At 39.3% G+C, this 15,678-nt stretch overlaps 1 long non-coding RNA gene across 1 annotated transcript in view; it reads right to left on the reverse strand.

Annotated features, from left to right (window-relative positions):
• Positions 1-1,665: 1,665 nt before the first annotated feature.
• Positions 1,666-15,678, reverse strand: part of LOC112139288 — a 25,671-nt gene continuing 11,658 nt past the window's right edge. The window contains exon 3 of the long non-coding RNA XR_002917961.1: positions 1,666-2,023. This is a non-coding gene — a long non-coding RNA (uncharacterized LOC112139288). The remainder of the gene's footprint in view (positions 2,024-15,678) is intronic.

A 15,678-nucleotide genomic window follows, 5' to 3' on the forward strand; every position in this document is an offset into this window, starting at 1 on the left:
GGTTTCTGTTCCCTTGCAGATGAACTCTGGTCTGGTTCACTTCAATGTGAACGCAAACAGACTTTCCATGGACCAAAACCAGTCTAGCCACTCTTCTTGGTCTTGTATATTTTTTCTGTCCTGGTCAGAATTCATAGCGCCCTCTAATGAGCAACCGTGTGATATTTCCAGGTAGTTGAGTCCATTTCAGTATTTTTTTTCTTGAGAGTGATGCATATGAAAGCAAATCAAAGCACATAGAGGGGTTAAAATTATTAGCATTTCTGCCCATTCATAGTGAGTCAAAGCAACTTTACAATAAAATTAAGAAAATGCTAATTTATTGTCTTCCAGCGCATGCAGATATAATTAAAAGGAAATTCTTGGAAATTATTGTTGAAGGAATTAATCTTGAAGTTGAGTCATGACATCCAGACTTACATTTCTTTTTCTTGAAATGTTTCACAACCCATCTAATAGGCTTCATCAGTCTTAGAATTTCTTAAAGAAAAATTCATATAGAAAGTAGAAGTATATTAATGAACTATTCAAACGTAGACTTTTTCTTCAACTTGAAAGTCCTAATTAACTTCCAAGTGTTCATTCCTTTATCCCAGCTTAGACTTGAATAAGCAAACATACTTGTTAAGATGCTTTTGTGCGACAAATTTGCATGGACCGCCCTTCTTTCGCCCAAAATTTGATTTTTGCCACATGTGGGAGGAGCTACCAGCTCTGTCTGTGGATATCTCACTTAGAATGAATGGATATGGTGTTGAGGATAAAGGTTTATTTTCTGTGAAGAGAGGATCGATAATCATGTCTCCATGTTTGGGTTTAGGATTCTTATTAAAAGATTATTAAAAGAAATATTCAAAGATTTTCCTGGTACAGGAGATTGTGTCTGTATGACAGCCGCTTTCACTGTGTTTCTGTGTCTCTGTGGCTGAGCTTGAAGGCTCTCTGTTTTGCATTAATATGAGGGGGAAAAGTAATATTAGTAGATCGTTTTCCTTTCTTAAATGTCTCAATGAGACCAGAGTTAGTAAGGGTTGGGCACCGATTGGGTTTTATTCGGTTCCGGTGCAAAAGCGGTTTCAGTTTCTTATCGTTGCCAATTTTGGTACTTCAGTAATAAAAAATAATGCCTACATCTTCCTCAGTCAACACATTTCCATTCCCAAGTCATGACATATTGACGCATAGTTAGCCGTCAAAAATTGATGTTTTGGGTGTCGTCGTTTTTTGATGTGCTGGCTGTTCACATTAAATCAAAGCTCCCCAACCTCCGAGCCGCAAACCGGTGGCCCGCCCTTCTTTCACTGCGCGGCAAATCCGCTGCTCGTCACCTGTCAAACATGAGCATGACTTGATGGAAGATAAAATATTCCTGGATAGGTAGCTATAAGCGCCCTGACCAGCATTCAACAATCTTGATTCTGGAGAGGAAGTATGTCCAAACTTTTAACCAATGAGGGAGAAAAGAGAGACATGCCACCTCCGAACACTAGGTGGCAGTATTTGTTTTTGCTTGAGTTTCTAACAGTCTCTCATTTTGATCCAACCATCTTTCATTGCACTACTGAAGGGTGAAACAGGATTCACCCACCCACAATCTCACACATTAACACAAACACAGGAACGTCAGCAGGCGGGCGCTGAGGGGTCAGCAGGACTTACCGGCTGGTGACGGTGTGTTGCTGCTGCTGCTGCTCGGCTGCTGAACTTGTGATCTTTGAGGTGAGGGGGGACGCAGCTGGGGCAGGGAGCTGATGACTGATGGAAACAGGTAAGGATAGACCTCGGGAGTGTAGCGCCTCATCTGGACCAGGGAGGGACTGCTGCAGGACTGGGTGCGGCTGGCGGTCTTCATCACAACAGAGGGTGAGGGGCACGCTGAGCACTGAGGCAGTGAGGTGGGGGGCCATCAGGTGTCCTTGAATTAGCAGTTAGTATATGTGGAACAGGCGTGAAGCCACTTCGGCACGCATAGTGAGGGGGTTTAACGTTGCCCACGCCGACTCAAGGGCTTCACCTTCCAGCTCTGAAAAAACAAAAATAGAAAAAGGAAGATGAGTTTCATCTCTGCCAGTAAAGTTTTGCCTGCCAGAGCAATGGAAGTAATTATGTCCCTGGACTTATGCAATGAAACAGTGGTGATAGTTTACAGAAACCGTTTTTAGATTTAAGTAGAAAAACTAGGAAACCTCAAATAAATATGTAAAATGGTTCCAAATAAAAAATACAGATCCTATAAAGGAGGGGTGTCAAACTGAATCGCACAACAAGCTAAAATCCAAAACACACCGTCAGTCATAGGCCAAAACAGGATAAAGATTTATTGAACACTCTAAAATTAAATTTTTAAAACTTTAAAACCGTAATGTTTAAACATTATTATGAACTAGATATAAAGCATTACCTGAGATAATGCTAGTGTGAATGCTGTAAGCTGAATTTGGCCGCTAAAGATGCTAATGCTGATAGCTAAAGATGCTGAAATTGATAGCTGAAAACACTGAAGTTAATAGGTAAAAATTCTGAAGATGATAGCCAGCTACAATATTAGCTGAATGCCAAATTAGAAAAAAAACCCACTTAGGTTAGCCTAAACAGCTAGCATTTAGCTGAAAAAATAGCTAAATTTCAAAATAGCCTAAAAAAAACTGAAAGAAAGCTTAAATTAGCCAAAACAGCTAGCATGTAGCTGAGATATTAGCTAGACTCCAAAATAGTAAATAGTAAATGCAAAATAGTCCAAAAAGCGAGCATAATGTCAATTTTTAAAACTTTAAAACTGTAACTTTTTAACATAATTATGAATAGTAAAAAGGAAGAAAGATTAGTCCAGAATAAATCAACTTAAACCTTAAATAACTTTCAATATTTTACTCTCCATAAAAATACATTTTACAAAATCATACAAATTAGAAATGAGCACAAGATAACATCGGGCAATTAATAATAATAAAATGATCTGGACAGCCGGATATAATTACCCGGAGGGCCTTGACACGTGCTATAAAGCATTGGTCCTCAAACTCTGGGACCAAACCCGGGAACTGAACCTAGCTGGCGTCCAGGGGCGGAGCTGCTAAGCTCAGCTCCAAAAGCCACGCCCCCTCAGGGGATATTTTTGAAACAGAGGCTTCAGATCAACATGAAAAATGGCTTTTTAAGACATTTAGGTTGTAGGATTTTGGTTAAAAACTTTATAAACATTATCAAAACACTACTGGAAACATTTTTTTTAAATGAAAAACTTGTTAAAGAGGGACTTTAACATCTTCTTGTCTGAGCTGTCATCTGTCTCAAAACTGTTTAGCTTGATAGCTAACAAGTTGGCTAACATTATTGTTGTAGCCTACCACCAATGTTAGCATAGGGTTGTGAGCAACTGAAAGCTAGCGGGAGAAATCGGATGATGGGATATCAGTGGAGGCTTCTTTCTACGGCAACAGTGTCAAAGATGAAGTTTTAATGAAGTCCTGCCGCTCTGAACAAACTTTATCACAGGCTTTTTGATTTTGGCTAAAAATAGCATAATAATTAATAATAATAATTATATAGACCACCAGGAACACTTTTACATTAGATAAATATAGGATTGGAGTTGAAATTTTTCCTCCAAGTAAGTTAAGCGTACAAAAAACAAGAACAAATGTCTTTATAAAGTTTCTTTAAACAGTGAGGAGACAAAAGAAGAACATACTGTACAACTTCAAAGAAAAAGAAAGCTGCATTTATAAGACAATACCAGGAGGCCAACTTGAAATGTGGATTTATTGTGACAGGTTGTTCCCTCGCACCAAGACTGCTTTACATAATATGCAGCAACCGGCTCTTTAATGTTACAAGGGTGTTGGTAATAAAGTTGGATACACTGTGGATTGTTATTATACAGAGAAAACACCAGTTTTTAATTTTATTTTGTTAAAGTTGTCCACATCTTAAAGGCTGAAGTTGGTATTCATCTTTTTTTCTGTTTTGACAGTTAAGGGAAAAGTTAATAATTAAAAGAAGTACTGAATGTGCTTAAAAGTTAAGGTTCATTGACAGTTTTAACTGGCTGCAGGTATTTAATGGAAGAAAAACTTTCAAGAAAAATTTCTAAAAAATTTAATTTTTGTGAGGAAAAACTTCAAAACTGAAACAACATTATTATGAAGATTTTTGTGCAGAGCAAATTATTGCAAATTAGTGAGATTATTCCATCCATCCATTTTCTTGTCCGCTTCTTCCCTTTCGGGGTCGCGTCGTGCAGGAGCCTAACCCGGCTACTGAAGGGTGAAGGCGGGGTACACCCTGGACAGGTCGCCAGTCTGTCTCAGGGCCTCAATCACACACACATTCACTCTCACATTCACACCTAGGGACAATTTAGAGTCACCAATTAACCTATGAAGCATGTTTTTGGACGGTGGGAGGAAGCCGGAGTCCCCGGTGAAAACCCACGCATGCACGGGGAGAACATGCAAACTCCACACAGAAAGGTCCCAGCCGGGAGTCGAACCGGGGCCTTCTCGCTGTGAAGCAAGAGCGCTAACCACCTGCGCCACCGTGCAGCCCGCAAAGAGATTATGACAATTTAAATTATTTTAAATTTGTAGAAATATGATATAGGGCCATTCAAGAATATAACCTCCTATCCCAAGAGGATCCTTTTTTAAGGTTTTTAAGGTGTTTATGTTTTCTATCAAGACTTGCATTTTATATATATATATAAATGTAAAATTTTCCCTTTAATATATATATATTAATATATATCAGAAAGCATCCTTAAAAAAAAAATCAGAAACAAATTTGTTTTATTTATCCTGTTTAAACTATCTCGAATTCACACGAAATTAGAATTCTCCTTTTCTGTAAGGAACTAATTTTATTGTTAACGTTTTCTTATATTTCTTAAATTAAAAAAGTCAGATGCCAACTCTAAGGCCTTATAAAGGCAGCTCAATAAAAATATTGTCTGACATTTTAACTGCTTAGCGGTACAAAAAAACCTGGGGGGTCTTTAAAGAAAGATACTACAAATTGTCAACTTTTGACCAATCCTCATATTAGGAGATTTAACCTTCGAAGCCTTTTGTTATTAATCGAAACTCTTTTTGCACTCTTTTACAGACTATAGCAGATCCTTTTAACATCCTTTTCATAGCAGGTCATGCTGTAGACCTGAAATTAAACTTAATGTTATCCCCTAATTATTTCAGAGAATCAGAATATCTGGAACTTCAATGAAAGGAAAAACTAAATCTCAAACAGACTTAATATGATTGCAAACATGCAGTTCAGTAAAGACAGAAGCCATAAGAACAGCACTAAGAAAATGTTTGTCAAGCTATTTGATTGTTGTCATGGCGATGCACTGCAGTACATTCTAAGAGCCCATAAAGAGCCTCCTCAGTCTAAAAATACACTGCCTCTTTTTGATAATTACCTTAAATTGCTTCAGAAAAGAGGATGAACCGCTCAGACGCAGGTCATCTGCTTTTGTTTGTGCCGTCGATAGACTCCAGACAAAGTTGGAGAACTGAAATATGAATGAGAACATTCAGCTTTGACGGTACAATATGTTTTTTATTCTGTACAGCAGGACTTTCAGGTCGTTCAAGGACCTCTGAAAATTCGAGCAAAGCTAACAAAATCTGGACAGCCTTCACTCTATTTTTCCAGCTTCTCTCTTTCCTTTTTTTATTTATTTATTTTTTAGAACAGACATGTTCTCTGGTACCTGTTTGATCTCACATTATATACTATGCAGAAGCAGCTCCCCCTTCATCCGTCTGTCACGTGTTTATCCATCTAACTCCCTTTGAATGACATCCATCCTTGTTTTTTTCTTTTAATCTGCCCTTCCATCTATCCATCACTCATATGTCCATCCTTCATCATTTCCTTCTTTATCCAATTCTTTCTCAGTTCATCTATATATCTGTCCAACAATCCTCCCTTCCTGCATTTTACCCATCAATTATCTGTATGTCCCTGTCTTTGTTTTTCTGAACATCTATTATTCATCACCCAATAACGGTTCATCTTTTTATCCATCAATTATGTATTATCCATGGGGGTAAATGGTGTATACTTAAATAGCATTTTTCTACGTTAATTAAGGCTCAAGGTACTTCATAAGGGCGTTGCCGTTCACCCACACACAGACATTCACACACTGATGCTGGCAGAGCGACCAAGCAAGTCGCTAACAGACGACCAGAAACAACGTGGGGTTCAGTGTCTTCCCAAGGAAACTTTGACACATGGGTAGGCAAAACATCTAAAAAACATCTAAAACCAAGACTTCACTGAAATTCAGGTTAACTCAGAGTAATATAGATAACTGACAATGGAGGAGTTGGGTTTGTAACATCTATGCTCTCAGGTTGAATATGTCTTTGTGTTCCTGTTGTAAATAACAAGATGTATAGGTGTGTACGGGTGTATAAAATCCAACCCCTTAGGCATACAGACTGTTTTTCTAAACATTTGTGAAAGAATGTTCCGCTCTCAGGAGCTCAGTGGATTCCACTGTCATAGGACGCTACCTGTGCAACAAATCCAGTTCACAGTCTACTGTCAGCTCTATCATAACAAATTGGAAGAGTGGTTGGTCACGTAAACTGACAGAGGGGTCAGTGGATGCTGAAGCTCATAGTGATCGCCGACTTTCTGCTATTGCTACAGAGCTCCAAACTTCATGTGACCTTCAGCTTAGCCCAAGTCCAGTACGCATAGAGCTTCAAGGAATGGGTTTCCATGGCCGATAAGCTGCATCCAAGCCACACATCACGTTAATGCAGTGGTGCAAAGAACACCACCACTGGACTCTAGAGCAGTGGAGACGCCTTCTCTGGATCGTGATGAATCACGATTTTCTATCTGGAAATCTGATGGACCAGTCTGGGTTTGGAGGTTACCAGAAGAATGGTAGATTTCGGACTACATTGTGCCTAGTGTGATATTTTGGTTCAGGAGAAATTAGGGTGTGGGGTCGTATGCCTCTTAGTTTCAGTGAAAGGAACTTTGAATGCTTCAGGATACCAAAACATTTTGGACAATTCCATGCTCTTGTGGGAACAGTTTGGACGGGCTCCTTCCTCTTCCAACATGACTGTGCACCAGAGCACAAAGCATGGTCCATGAAGACATGGAGGACAGAGTCTGGTGTGGATGAACTGGACTGACCTGCTCAGATTCTTGACCTGAACCCCATAGAACACCTTTGGGATGAATTGGAGTGGAGACTGAGAGTCAGGTCTTCTCCACCAACATCAGTGTATGACATAACCAATGCACTTTTGGAAGAACGGTCAAAAATTCCTACAAACACACACCTCAACATTGCGGAAAGTATTCCTGGAAGAGTTGACGCTGTAATAGCTGCAAAAGGTGGACCAACATCATAATGAACTCTATGGGTTAGGAATGGGATGGCACTTCAGTTCATATGTGAGTCAAGACAGGTGAACAAATACTATTGGTAATATAGTGTAACTTTGTGGTCAGATTTTGCCGAGTCTAAAACACTTTATCATCATTTTAAACATAGGAAATGTTGAGAAAATAAAATAAAAACAGGCAACATTTAACAGAAGAGTTTTAAAACACATTTCAATAAGTATAACTATCAGTTTTAGGGGCCATTTTGAGAATCACAGTGGCTGGTAGAGAGGGGTGTTGGTCATGGTCATACCATCTATACCTTTCAAAAAGAGACTGTGTACTCCTACACAATCAATGTTTTCCTAAATGTCCCTTAAGGAAAAAAATCTGGAAATTAGAAATTATAGCCTTTTTCATTAAGGTTGTTGATTTTTATTGGCTTGTGGCTTCCCTCTCTCTGCATTTCTGGAGGAGGGATCCTTTGACATGTTCCTCATCATGGCTGTAATGACAAGTGGTGCCAACATGCGTCAGAGAAATGTCAATAGATCTGATTGGTAACATGGGAATTAACACTCATGTGTCATCAATACCGTGAGGATCAATATCACAATCATAACAAACAGACATGACCTTAAACAAGGGATGTGAACCCCGCGATGCTGGTCATTCATCAAGTTAAGGTCAAGGAGGTCTTAGTGAGACGAAAGGGAAGTAGGGATTTTTAGATTTTAGATGTTCTGGAACTATCCGAGAGAATCAGGAGTTTATAAGCATCCTTTGTTCAAGCAGGAGTTCATCCACCCACGACGCTCTGAAGAGCACATTAACAATAAATGAGCTGACAGGTGACCTGTGAAGATTAGTAAAACTAACGAAGGCGAACTCTTGCTGTTTGATCTTTTAACGTGTCCTACTCCGAAGATTTTCAGATCTATCGTGAAAGCGTTCCCAGTGGTCTTTTAATTAGGATTATGCAGTTTTTAGCCAAAATTAAACAGCGTTTTTTTTCCACCCCCACTCCCCCTCTACGTCACTAAATCTTTTTCCAACTGCATTTTTTGTCTGCTCTGATTCCCACTAAAGAAATACTCAGAAATGCAACTTTGAGCTTACTTTTCTTTTACATGTGTCCTCCATCATTAGCAAAATGCCACAGGAACAAGTTAAAAACACCAAAAACACAATTTTCCTTAGTGTCTTTAAGACTTTACGGCTGTTTTGATCTTTGATGAGTCATCTATGTTGCCTTTGGCTTAAAAATAAAGAGAGCATTTCTGTGTTCTGATATTAAATATGCTAAGCTTTTTATTCCTTTGGGGCCTGACGACGTTCAGCTTTCACTGGAGCGTAATTAAACATTTTTGATAAAATAAAACGAGCACAGGAATGCACAATAAGCCTCAGCAGGAATAAGGTTTGAGAAAAACAGTCTTTTAGACGTTTTTTGTATGTTTTTTTTTTTTTTTTATCAAGCAACGTCTGAAAGCTCCACTATGTTTCCACACCTGCTGATCTGGAGGATGGGTCAGAAGATGAGGACTAAAGGTGTGGATGAGGAGCTTCTGCACCATTACTGTCTCTAAACAAGTTAGATGATGAAGATTTTAAAACCGTTGGTTTAATTTGTCTCAGATTTCTGCTAACTTTACTTATTACAAACCCCCATCTGTGGTGCTGTTGATGATCGCTCACCCTCCAAGCGGATACCTGGGTGCTTAAACTGTCTTCAGCCTCCATCATCATCATCATCAGCCATCGCCATTGGAATCTCACTAAAAAAAGCCACCAGGAAGGCTCATTTGATGAGTTAAGCTCAAGCTCATCTGCTCTTACCTTCTTTTATTTATTTATTATTACTATTTTTAATATGAGCTTCATGCAGCACAGTACTGTCCCACAATGTGAAGTGAGCAGGATCTAAAGGACATTAGCGTGGATTGTTGTCATTTTTTTGACTCACGCTTTTAAACCTCTTTGGCGGAGAAAACCTTCAAATTATTCCGTAATTTGAGCCTTTACAAACTTTAGTGTCTTTGGTAACTGCAGATTTACAAAAAACGCAAATATTTTTGACTAATTTCTGTCAAATTAGTTGATCACATTTGATATATACACAGTGCAATGTAGAGCGTATAAATATGAATAAAGACAAAGTCAAAAAAAATTTTTTTTTAAACAATCCATATAAATAAAGTTTAGCATAAAACACAAAAGAGGTTTAGACTCAATAAACTCCTGTTGTGACAGTATAATCTGTCCAACACTAGAGGCTCTCAGCTCGTATCTGTTTGCTCAGCTGTTGGACAGGACAAGTTAAAAAAATAAAATAAAAATGGGTAACATGAATAAAGACAAAATGAGACAGGGCAGTGATTTCACTTAATTGTATGAGATTTATAACACAGCATCTTTAATATCTAAAATAACCACTTTTTAAGAGTTTAATGATTAAATCGGGAATCAATTAAAACAAATTGCGATTAATTATCTTATATTAATTTACAGTATTTGCCGAATAATCACAAAATTAAATTCACATGACATGACAAGGCGGCGGACTGTGGATCAAATAATTCAGTTTTTGTGAAAAAGCGATCTAAGCCAAAAAAATAACAAGATTAAAGTACTAAAAACAGATTGAATATTTATTTCTTTTGTAAATAACAGTGGTATAAGTGGTAAACCAACACACAAAGCATGCTGGAACTCTATGGAGTTTTTTTTTTAGTCTTGTGCTCATGGAAAAAGGAAGACTGGGAATAGAGATCAACATGAAACAAAGAGAAAAACTTCTTTGATCAAACACTCACAGTAAGCTACACCAACCAATCAGCATCCACCCTTCATGTGAGCGGATAGCAGTCAGTGTGTGCAGGCAACCTGCTGCTCTGGTTCCAAGGAGGTTCAGAGCAGAGATAGATGCTCTGAGCTGAGAAGCTTAGTGAAAAACACATCTCATCTGATAACATACAGCTCTCCCTTAAAAAGAAGAGATCTAATCTCAATAATGGGATTTCCTGGTAAAATAAAGGTTAAGTAATATAAAAAAAATAACTCCAACTCAAATACAGCAGAAGTTCTGAGTGTCTCAGAGTCTTCAGACTGGTGAAACAGACAGAATGTCACAATAGGATAGAGTGAAGAAGAGTTCCAGTCTAAATCAAAGTAAAGAAAAAACACAGACCCTGAGGTACCAGATCACACACCGAGTCCAGCAGACCTTCACCAAAGAAAACCGTCCTATTAGGCTAATTATGTTGGACTTATTTATGCAAAAAAATCTTAGATTTACAAAAACATTATATATTTTTGTTCATTCATTTACAAACTTTTTAGAAACTAGGTTACATTGAAGGCGTTTATGGAAAGAAGGTTTTAATTTGTTTTCATTAAGGCAGCTGTGCTATAGAGACTTCAGCCCTCCATGTTTGAGTTTATTTGATCTGCAGCTGCAGGTTGTAGACCTGAGTGGCTGCTGTGCAGGTGAGTTCTTGGGGTTTGGGGGGAAAGTTTGGAGACCGTAGGAGGCAGAAGCTTAGATGTCAACAGGGGCGTGACGTACACAGTGAGGCAGAAATTCAGGAGATGAAGGGTGTGATATAAAATAAACTTCAGTAGTGCTGCTGCAGCTGGTTTAAGTTGTTGAGCTAATGGATAAATAAAGTCTCCTAAAGCTTATATCTTTTCATGAACAATAGTCTTTCATGAAAAGCTGTGCACCTTATTTGAATCATGAAAGTAGCAGAGCTGTGTGCTACTAGGTAATCAAAGCAAAAACTGGAAATGACGATTTCCCCGACAGGAAATGATCATTTTCACCAATATTAGAACTGATGGAGCTTCTCATTCAATTCAGTCTGAGGTGGTGTTAATCCAGAGACCATGACTGGCCTTGCAGAGTGTCCAAGTCCTGAAGTGGCAGATGATCAGATTAGTTCTTTCCAGAGAAACCCCCCCATTTAGATACTTTTTACATTTTTTTTTACATTTAATAATAAATGGTGAACTTGCAAACAAAAGATAATCGCACCCTCCTTAACTGGGGTGTGAAAAGTGACATCCAGGCTTGGATTCTTCAGCGAAGGACCAAACAGTCCTGTTTTTGAGTGATTCCCAGAAACATGTCTTTTCTATGTGAGCATGTCATTTCCTAGTAAATCTTTTCTTCAGGCTGAGCCTGATGCATTACCGGGCATGTGACATGGGTTCACGAACACGCTTAACAATCATTTTTTGGCCGTGCATTTAGCCCACACGGTGTTTACTCTGGACTATCTCAGTTTATCTAATTATTAAAATCTTGTGAATGTTGCTCTAAGCTTTTCCTTTACAGCTCATTTCTAATATTTGAAAGACTCTGTCATATAATTTCTGGTTGGCACAAACTATTAAATTCTCCTCATGATCAATTTTAAACTGTTCTGTGAATTAAAAGGAACATCATCGCATTTTGTTTGTGCCGTTTCTCCAATGCTGATGCGTACTCAGGTCGTTGTCGTAAATAAGAAATTGTTCTCAATCGACCTACAAAGGTTCAACAAATGTACAGCCTGAAAATAGTCAAAGAGATTTAGGTTTGCATGAGAGTTTTGCACGCAGAAGCCCAAAACGTGCATTCAAGCCTGTTTACATAGAAGTGGCTCCTTGAACATGCATTGACAAGGGTGGTGTGACCGTAGGTTGAGACATCTCTGTGTTACATGAAACGGCTCTCCTGCATAATGGCCTCCAGTCCAGAATGGGTCATCTTCTCCAAGTTCAGCAGAACAGGAAGTGCTCTTCTTAATCTTAATCTTTTGGTTTGGGTGGAGGACTCTGATGAAGCTATGCTTCCATATTCGGTTTTTGCTGCAGCCTGTGGGCTCCAGGCATGTCCAACTGACTCCTGACAGACACGGAAACAAATAATTTAATCGGTCTAATAATCTCATCTGAACTGGGAATTCCTTTGTATTCTCTAGGAAGAGGAAACACAGGGTATAAATATAGGATAGAGTATTAAAGTGCGGTCTGCCGTTGTACAGGTAAGAAGGATTTGTTTTTTAATCAACTCTAATTGACTTAATAAAAGTGCTTAATTTAAAATGATTGTAGTAACTTTATTGTATCTATTAACATATTGGATGCAGAGTGTTTTAAAGTGTTAAGTTGATGTTCATATTTCTCTCTCAGAAGTAAATAAATGTAAACAATAAAAAAGTAATGACAAGCTCCTTTAGAATTAATGATTAGACATAAATATATGATAATGGCCCAATTTTAGCCTGAATTCAGCTCCATGAAGTGAGAATCTGAACTCATGCAGAACAGCAAGTCATGTTTTTTGGGGTTGTGCATAGAAAAACAAAGCTGCATGTGAGTTCATTTCAGTGGCAGCAGTTCCTGCAGACAAGCACCAGGTTTTCTCCTTTTTTTTAGGCTCTGCTTCAGTGCTGCAGTTGCAGAGCTCTTGTCCCACTAGAATATTATGAAACTGACCTAATTTTGAGAGCTTGCTGCAGGCAGAGATATGGGCTCTTTTGTACTTTTAGTTTCATACTGAATAATTGATTCGGCCCTCCTTTCCCTACCATCCTGAGCCATTGTGAACGGAATTAGATAAATATATGTACCGTGTGTCAGTCCTACTGTAGGGTTGTGGTGCCTTTTCTCTCATTTTTGCGTGGAACTTTCACATAAGGCCAAATTTTTGTCTGTTAATTCAACAGAAAGGATGGAGCTCAACAAGGATCGTTGGAGAGTGGCGTCAAACTGTTATTACTGAGCACCAAGAGGCTCAGAGAGGATCATTATACATGATGTGCCACTGTGAACATACCTGCCATAATATCACTCCCCCCACATTCCCCACCCTCGCACAAACATGCAGCGCTGACATGCGCGCCTCAGGACTCTTGCACATTCTGTTTGACACCTTTATTTAAGTGCTCTCCAGCAGCCCGGGGTCTGATGAAATATTCAGAGCAGGATCCCCGTGCCTGCTGCTGCCGCTGCTGCTGTGATAACAGCCCCCCCCTTTAATTAAAGCCGAGCGAGCTCAGGCTGGAGCCGCCTGCAGGCGGGAGCCGGCAGGACCTGCTGCAGATGGCCATTTGAGGAAGTCGCTGAAATATTAAGAGGGAAGGGAGACAAAAGGGGGTTCAGGTGAGCATCTTGCTGTGAGCCGCTTCACTTCCATCCCTGCTCAATGGGATGGGCCTCCTTAACTGGAGAAACCAGGAAGCACTCAACTGTGTTTGAAAAAGAGGAACTAGAAAGTGCAACAGTAACTAAATAAAAGCTCGATTTTTATTGAGCCTGATAAAAATTACATAAAAAAACTGGCAAAAACAATTTATATTCATCAATGTTGCCCCTATTTTTGACCAAAAAACATGACAAAGCTCTTCTAAATTATAACATGTTCAACATAGATCTCAAACACAATGATTACTCCTTCTAGATGACTTATTCTTTTTTATTTCATTCAATGTTTACCAGTGCAGCTTACGTGCAGATTTGGAAGCATAGCTTGGTAAGAAGTAAAATACACCAGGATCTGGTTAGATCCAATTAAAGGCCTCGTGCGGTCAAAATCGTAATTTTTCTTAAACTGCAATAAAACATTAGTATTTATGTAACAAATGAACCCCCGTATAATTATTTTGTCACCCGCGGCCCCGTGCACTCTCTTCAAGCGTTCAAAGATAGCGCGGTTGCTCAGATTTTGTGCAGCCACCGATAAGTAGGTCATAAGTCGTGTGACGTCAGTACAGGAACATCCAGCTAGATCCGCTAGTGTTGTGATGACTCTCTGGGCATGGAATTACTTAACATAATAGAATTTGGACTGCCGGGGATTTGGGGATTCGAACGGGATAATGGTGAATAGGAGTGTGGTATTTGGGTGCAGTAATGTGCCGAAGAAGGGGGTCTCCTTCATGAATTTCCCGTTTCAATAAAGGAGAGGGGCGCTCCCCGGTCAGGGGGAGGCTTTGAGCCCCCCCCCCCCCTGACTGGGTTAGGGTTAGGGGGGTGTATGGGCACCTGGCGGGTGCGCGCCGGGCGGCCAGGGTAAGGCCGCCGCGCCGCACTGAGGGGGGTTTGCGGTTCCGAGGCCCCGGGCCGGACATGGGGGGCGCCGTGGGCTCAATAAACCACCCAATCGGTAGTAGCGTGTATAAAATACAAACCATGACAAATCCTGCAGCCACAATATGGCACCGGACCATTGATCAAATAGTCTGCTTTTTTGTAAAACAGTGATCTAAAGCACAAAAATAGCAAGAATAAAGTACTAAAAAGTGGTTGGATATTTATTTCTTTTGTAAGTGACCATGGTAGAAGCGGGATAATACCTGATGAAATGTTTTAACGCACGCCGTAGAAGCCTGAACCACAGAGTTAAAGCGAAGTGTTTCTTCGATTAATTAAACTAATACATATTAACACGTATCGTGTGTTAATCGCGTGCATTAATGCGTTAATGTTCCCAGTCTTACTTTTTATATATCTATGACCTACCAGGTGGATGATAGCCCAGCTGCACTTGATGTAGAGCCATTTACACATTGTCTAATCAGAGCTGCTACCACTGACCCTCGGCTGCTCATCTGTCACCCGATTTTGTAATTGTGTCATCAACGCCTTTCACTGGACTGCAACTATGACACCTCAAACAATGCCCAGGGAGCCACTGACCAACATAAACTTTTAGACCGTGTAAAAATACGACTTCCTTCCCCATTACAACTTCCACCAGACGTCCACCTGCTGAATTTGCTGAAAATTTTGAATTTATGTCACCATAAGGAGGCATTTTAGAATATGTGACCATAGCATTAATAGCAGACATGACCACCTACCTCATCAAATCTTTGAAACAAATTTTCTGTCCGCTTTTAGAACATAAACAGTTTAAGGTAGACGCCCAGCTTTGATGAGCCTAAGTTGTATCTGATGTGGTGATATAAGCCAAACTTGCTACCTTAAACTGCAAAAAAGTCTTTAAATAAGCAAAAAATCTGCCAATAGGGTAAGAAAAATATGTTTTATCAAGAAATCCTAAAGAAATAAAATCTAGTCACTTGGATATACTCTAAGATCGCTTTGCTTTTGAAAAATGTAAGATCATTTTTCTTGAAAAAACAGAAAATAAGAGTTTTCTTTTTTTAAAAAAGCATCTTTTTACTTTCTTAAGATTCCATTTTTGCAGTATGCTGCCCAATTTTCTTTGATTCAGAACATTTATTGGGACCCACAACAAGTCCTCAACAAGCTGCTTCAAAATGGGCAAACATAAATGACCTTGTAAATGCAAAGTTCATTCAGTCA

This window comes from Oryzias melastigma, unplaced genomic scaffold (assembly GCF_002922805.2).
Source record: "Oryzias melastigma strain HK-1 unplaced genomic scaffold, ASM292280v2 sc00459, whole genome shotgun sequence".
In the NCBI taxonomy this organism is placed as follows: domain Eukaryota; kingdom Metazoa; phylum Chordata; class Actinopteri; order Beloniformes; family Adrianichthyidae; genus Oryzias; species Oryzias melastigma.